At 39.9% G+C, this 7500-nt stretch overlaps 1 protein-coding gene across 4 annotated transcripts in view; it reads right to left on the bottom strand.

Annotated features, from left to right (window-relative positions):
• LOC137991972 (uncharacterized) overlaps positions 1-7500 on the bottom strand; it is a 66637-nt gene that overhangs the window by 34711 nt on the left and 24426 nt on the right. For 2 of the 4 annotated variants that reach the window (XM_068836991.1, XM_068837064.1), the window contains exon 1: positions 4226-4308. The exons of 1 other annotated variant lie outside the window; for it this stretch is intronic. The gene's annotated coding sequence lies outside the window, so the exon portion shown is untranslated. Of the gene's footprint in view, positions 1-4225; positions 4309-7500 lie in introns of those variants that run through there. One more of the 4 variants, XM_068837047.1, reaches the window with a different exon arrangement.

Genomic DNA, 7500 nt, shown 5'->3' with positions numbered 1-7500 from the left:
ATGGTCGATGGGTTTTGATTTCAGTCTCGAGGGAAATCGGTGTAGATTACAAAACAATTAAAATATCTTCGAGCTTTTTATTAAAATACGATTACCGAGATCTTTATGATAAGATCACGGCAATAAACGTGTAACAAGACGCCTCGTGGCGTTTACGTAGGATGCTGCTGTTTGTGTAAAATGTGCAGGTTGGCTGCAAATGTCACGGATCCCTGAAGCCAACTGAGAATCTCAGAGGGACGTGGTAAAAGCGCTATTAAAGGAAGGTTAAGTGTGACAAGAATCGACCTTTGCAATTTCAAGCGTTTTCATGGGCACTAGCGACTAGCTTTTCTCATTACCGTTCGCAAGAAAATAAAAAGAGACATGCATTTGTATATGTCCTACTGTACAATGACAGGATCAAGCCAAGAGCTTCGTGACAGGCACTTGGCTAATTACCATATCTGACCATTATGAAAACGACACACAAGCGAATTTTGAACGTGGTCTGCCTTAGGGCATTCCACGTAAAAATGCAAACCAACGAAATAACATGAATCATATAAGTTGCATACCTGACATACCTTAAAGCAAGAAAACACTTTGGAAACAAGACGACTGTTGGCGTTTACGTATTTTTTACGCACTATTTGATGGAAAGATTAGTTTTTGATGACTTTACTGTAATGAGATTTTGTTCGTATTTGCGACTAGTTTGCGAGTCGAGTTTTCCGCTCTTTAATGGAAAATAATCTAAAGAGTCTCCATATTTGTTTCAAACTTGCAGCCGTCAAAATTAGAGATATCAAATGATTTTTTGTTGAAAGATCTCAACAATCAATTTGTTGCAAGTTTAAACGAACAAAAGGGTGCAATTGCGATTAAAGAGCGTAACGCGCGAATTATTTTACTGTAAAGTATATTCACCTCAAGAAAGATCATACATGTTATAATGCTAACTGTTTATTCAAGAAAACTTAACTTATTCAACTTATTAACTTATTCAAGAAAACTTAAGCTAAGCAGATGAAATAATGAATTGTTGATTCGAGGATTTGTTTTCATTGAATAATTTTGTAGATTGGAAAAGGTTTTGTTAAGAATGACTGATCGAATCGCTTCGGACCATGAGCTCTTTTCAGAGCCTTCATTGCGCCCCAGCGAGGTATTTCTTTCTGACAACGCAAAGGCGTTCGACAGGACGGGATAATCTCTTGCCATCGCGGGAAACGAAGGTGACTTAGATAGTAATAATCGGAAATTCAGTTGCACGATCCGACTTCGCCTTCGATTTGCGTTGGTAGTCCGTTCCACGTACGGGGATAGGCCAGCATCGTGTAGTTCTTGGTCGCTGATGTCCATTGGTGTCTACTGGATCTGTACTGGTAGGTTTGGGAACAGGAAACGGACCACGTCGTGGCGAATCACAAGTGATTCCTCATGCTGAAGTGGAGCTTTCATTCCTCTTTTAAACACAAGTCCGGTCCGCTCTCTAGCTTCTTCCACTCGTACTGGACCTGTCGTGGGCTATTTTCAACACCTCTATAGGTGAGCTTTTGGCTCTCATGTATTCTTGCTGCGGTAATAGTAACCTTGCCACTGTACCATGAACAGAGGCCTTCGGTTACACATTTGCTTAGCAACTATCCGCTCAGCTTGATATGATGCCGAAAACGTCAGGTTTTCTATCGCGGCAGTTTCTAGGCTCTTATAATACTTCTCAGGTGGACGTCTACGTTTCCCCAGAGAGTTTATTGGCAGGCCAAAGGGATGCTAGGGCACCAATAGATATCGTCTATTAGACAAAAGATGTTCAGAGAAAGCGTCGCCATAACTTCAAAAGTTTTCAACGCAATGTTTCCGAATGGATTTTTTTTCCTTCTATCAATTGAAGCTCGTCATGTAACGTCTGCGCCTTCGAAAACTAAACACTCACAATCAGAAGGATGTGTTTATTTACAACACAATCATTTTGCGAGCGTAGGGTTCATTTGACCATCAGGTCATCATTCTGTGTATTCTATATAACTTTTGTCCAAACAATCAAATCTAAAAATTATCTATTCTATAAAGCAAAATGGAAAATGTTAACCGTGCCGTAAAATGTTCCTTGCGAAATATGCTCATATGTGCGACTTTACAACACAAAAGATAAGACAATAGCGCTCTCCATTCATTGTTTAGTTTGTCACCTACATCATGTTAATCGATGCTCTTTCTAAGCGTTCACGCACGATGACGCACGATATCAACTGAAGCTTAAGTGTCCCGAGAACAATAGGCATTCTGCGCGATGATAAACACCTACAATCAGAAGAATGTGTTTACTTACAACACAATCATTTCGCGAGCGCAGGGTTCGTTTGACCATCAGTTCATCATTCTGTGTGTTCTATATAACTTTTGTCCAAACAAACAAATCTAAAAAGTATCTATTCTATAAAGGAAAACGGAAAATCTTAACCGTGATGTGAAATGTTCCTTGCTAAATATGCTCATATGTGCGATTTTACGACACAAAAAATAAGACAACAGCGCTCTCCCTTCATTCTTTAGTTTGTCACCTACATCAAGCTAATGAACGTCGTTGTGCGTTCGGCCTGGCAACCAATGATCAATGCTCTATCTTCTATGCAAGCGTTCACGCATGATGACGCACGATATCAACTGGAGCTAAAATGTCCCAGAACAATAGGCATTCTAGACGATGATTAAATAACGGAGAAAATTAAGTAAACGTTGATTTGTGCTATTGCTCTTATTTTTCAATCATCATATGTAAATACAAACTTGTTTAGTTTTCCTATAGAAAAGACAAGGTTTTTCCATCAATACAGGGTGGTAAAATTAATAGTAAAGATACTAGGTATATTGTCTTGTTTTTTTCTAAAATTCTTTTTTAACACTATGAAGTCTGCACGTACGCAACAAAATTAAACAATATAACTTCTTGGTTGGGAAAAACCCTGCCGTGACTGTTCAGTGACAGTGAGGGTCTTACGTGTTATTGTTTACACCAAATGATATATTATCGTTGATAATATGCGCTTCTTTAAATTATTCGTGATAACGTACGTAATAAAGATGCCACGTAAAGCATGTGGAATTCGTCTCCACAAATACTTTCCACTCCTCTTGCAGAATACCCCGCAACACTAGCTATTCTGCGTAGCTATTGTAAATGGCTACGCAGAAATGCAATTCTGCAATAGGCCACGTTCGATATCTCAATATTCACATACGGCTACGTACAAGGCGTTTTGTTAAATTTGAATATTATTCTGTTTGGAAATCCACTTGAGACTTGCCGGACAAAGAAAAGAGAACTGAGCCGTGAAATCTGACCATAAAGCCTCGTAGCTCCATAATAGAGTTGGCCGCCTAATACAGCTAATAAATACAACGTTTGTATGAGCGAAAAGTCGGGACTTTGAAAACTGGCCGCTTAATAGAGGGTGGCCGCTTAACATAGGGCCGTTATATACAGATTCGACTGTATATCGAACTCGGCTTATTACTCTTGCATCTACAGTTTAGGTTCAGGGAGTGATATTTCAGACTGGTTTAGCTTTCAGTTATTGTAGTGCTTATCAACAGTTATTTGGACTCAAGTAACTTCCCTAAATTATAAATAAGTACAACAGAGTGACCGAGTAGACGGGTAGCCACTTTCCCAAGGACTTGAGTGAATTATAAATAAATTAAAACGGAGTATCCGCGTAGACGCGTAGCCACTTTCCAGAGAACTTCAGTAAATTATGAATAAATTACCACGGAATAGCCGCGTAGACGCGTAGACATTTTCCAAAGAACTTGAGTGAATTATCAAGAATAACTGACAACTCGAGTTGCCGCGTAGACAACTTGTTGCCGGCTGCACCGCGTAGCTAGAGACGCGGGGAATACTGCAATTGCTCCTTCCCTTGTATTTCATCTACATCTACATGTTCCAGCATTCGGCAAAGTCCCTTTTTGGCTTATGGCTATTTCTGCTTAGGTGGCCTCACACACCATAAGCCGTTTTAGAGACATCACTGCCAAGCCGGCCACTTCTGCTGGAGAGAATAGGATAGCCACAACACCGGGGACTACTGACATCCCCTACTCTTATCGAATAGTGTGTGGATTGTTTAACGTCCCACAGGGAACTTATGAACATAGAAGGTATTTGTGAGATGGGGCCTACGGTTTATAGTCCTTATAGTTTGGGTTCACATTCAATAATATTCCGAAGGAATCTTACCTCTCAAGTGCTCTCTTGAAATCGACCGTGCACGCTCTGCAAGCGAAACCCACATACACAATAAACTTTCACAAGCATTTCACCTTTGTCATATTACCTTGCACGTGATTACACGGCGGACCGACTCAAATCGCAGGGTATAAATACTTTCAAGCTATAACATAATGCTTTCATTGTCTGTCACAAGCGGTAAAGGACAATACAAAACATTTGAATAAATGTGAATATTTTTCATGATTACGAGACGCCAGCGGGCAACTTACCTTTATGTATTCGCCTAAAAACAAACAACTGCATACTCAGTTAGCGGGTCACAACCTTGGTAAAAGTCTGTTTAGTAATTTCCGGGTCACACAGTAAAATTTCACAGTAGTATTTATATGGATTGCAATTGGCTGGCTTAGCGTATGGCTTATACGCGTGGTTTGCATGAGTTGAATTGCACTTGGTAAACTCAAAGAGATCGTCAAAGTTTAACTTGTTTATACTAAAAACGATTTTGTAACATGAACTAAAGAAAGATATAACCAAGGCGTTTCAAGTGTAGGCCACTTCAGCTTCCTTAGACGATCTTCGTATTCCATCACAGGCTCCCCACGTTTTTGCCTAAGAGCAAGCCAAGAAGCTCTTCGCTGAACTTTTTCTAACGCCAGTATATCCTCAGATAAGTACGGATTCCAGACCGGGGCAGCGTATTCAAGAACTGAGCGCACAAGAGATTTGTACAACGTAGAAAATGCATCCCGATTTGACAAGCCTACTGTTCTGTGAATCAAGCCCAACAATTTGTTGGCTTTATTAACGGTCACGTTAACATTTTCACTCCACGATAAATTCGAAGAGACTATGATACCCAGTCCGTTGACGCACTTTACGGTTTTAAGCCTCTTATCCAATGAATATATGGAGAGAGAAATATCTCGTTTGTGCGTTAAACGTAGTACTTCGCACTTGTCAGAGTTATAGCGCAGTTGCCATTTAGATTTTTCAGATTGTAGGACTTCAGTGTCCCTTGCTTTGTCTGACAGCTTTCGTATATTTTGGTGTCATCAGCAAACATTCTCAAAGTAGGGGATATATTAGAACATAGATAGCAACAAAATTGGGCCCAAGATCGTGCCCTGTGGGACCCCCAATGCTACACAAGATCAAGATGAGTAAGTTCCTCGAACAACGACGCGTTGTTTGCGGTCAGTCAAAAAGCTTCTGAACCAACGGAGTAGTGGACCTTCCATCCCGTGGCATTTTAATTTGAGCAAAAGCCGTTAGTGAGGTACGGAGCTAGTCAAACGCTTTTCAGAAACCTAAGAATATAACATCTGATGATTCAGGAGGTCTTGATTTATTTCTTGATAAAGCCCAGTCATCAAAAAAACACAGCAACTGAGTTAGAGTTGATTTTCCTTCAAGAAAATCACTGATTTGAGTTCTTGGGCCTTCCAGAAGTTTACTACACGATCTTTGGCAATTTTCTCGCTAACTTTACATGCGATTTGACGGTAGTTTTCTCTGCAATCTTTTCTACCCCTTCTTGTGGACAGGAACAAATTACCTATTTTCCAGGCGTACGGTACTTCTCCAGCTAGAAATGATCTATTTGAAACTTAACAAAAGGACTGATCGATTTCAATCACGCATTCGTTTAATTCCCGATGCGTGAGGTTGTCCGGCCCCGGGGACTTGTAAGGATTTAGGTTTCTCAAAAGACGGGAAGCCTCATTTGCGTTACAAAAGATATTTGACAATTTAGAATCCACAACATCAGCGTATGCAGGGAAATTTCCATAATCTTTTAACGGAAACACACAAGTCGTCAGTCAGGGTAACGTCATCCGCTTTCAGTGTTGCATGGAGTGTAAGTTCGTTCGATCCTTTGCGTACGGTGGAAACAAAAAATCCAGAATGCATTTGGGTTTCCCAAAGATATTAGATCTTCAGATATTTTGTTGAAGTGTTTTCCCTGAGCAGAATTATAAACTTTCTTTAAAAAATTGTTCAGATCACCGTATACTTTCCAATCTTTTTTGTAATCCAGATCTTTTGGCTCTCTTGTACGTCTGAGTTAGAGAAACAAATGCATGAGAGGGATATCCTGAAAATTACAACAATGAAATATAATGACACAGTTGTCTGGGCGCAATTTAAAAGTCAACGCAATATCGTCAATGAAAGGGTAAAACAAGCTAGGCAGTCCTATTATCTAACTACAAGTTTTCGTGATCATAAGGGTGATTCTCGAAAAACTTGGCAAATAATAAGGAAACTTACGTCTGGTAAGGGGGCGATCAATAACAAAACCAACGGAATTGGCATAGGAATTTAACCATCAGTTTGCCCCCTCCCCACCCCCCCCCCCCCCCGGGTCATTTTGCCACCATAGGTACAAGACTTGCGAGCGAAATTCCCGAGTCTGGCTGCACTAGCTAATATATGGATTTAGCCAAGCCTAAAACTGGAGCTCCCAGGTTATTTAATCTTACTGCCTGTAGGGTAAGTGAAAATAAAAGGTTTCGAATGGTCCGCGTTTTGATGTTTCCGGTTGCTGCTTTAATAATTAAATCATTTTCTTTGCTTTCTTCTGTAGAAAAATTCATTGCCTAACTAGTGAATTCCATAGTAAATTTTACGCTAAAAACCGATATCGCATGAATCACAAAGCAACGAGTGCGATGTCGGTTTTTCGAGTGAAATTTACTTTGGAATTCACCAGTTTTGCAATGAATTTTTGTCGAACCGTACGAGTTTAAAAGAAAAGAAGCACACCCTCAGCCAGTGAATGGAAAAGGAGAAAAGCCATTTCGGAGTCAACTGTCAATATCCAGGGAATAGAAATCTCGCTAAAATTAGAAACGATAAAAACGTTTGTCAGTTCGAGGCCAAAAACAGAGTTTTACTGATGTACGTTGTTGTACTTTATCTCTGAAAACGAGATCATTCACATTTTGATTTATTTCATTGAAACACGCCAGGTTGGCTTGGAACAAGAATCAGCAAAATACGGCAATGCAACCAAGAAAGGACGAACTTCAAACAAGATCCGCTCCAACACTAAATTACCTTTTGGTGCTTTAAACAAACTTCTGAAAACACAAGCTAGTAAAATTTCCCCCTAATTTTACGAGAACTCATTGCGATTACGTGTTTATAATATAAGGGCAAAACTTTCTTGTCACTATCGAGGCACATCGAAAACCAGTTGGGCAAACGGATTAAAAAAGCACTTGTTCGCTCGCATTTTAAAGCAAAGCAAACAAAGAATTCAACTTTATCTTGTG

Source organism: Montipora foliosa, chromosome 1 (assembly GCF_036669935.1).
Source record: "Montipora foliosa isolate CH-2021 chromosome 1, ASM3666993v2, whole genome shotgun sequence".
NCBI lineage: Eukaryota > Metazoa > Cnidaria > Anthozoa > Scleractinia > Acroporidae > Montipora > Montipora foliosa.
The sequence above is the reverse complement of the archived record's forward strand: the minus strand, read 5'-3'. Positions and strand labels throughout refer to the sequence as shown.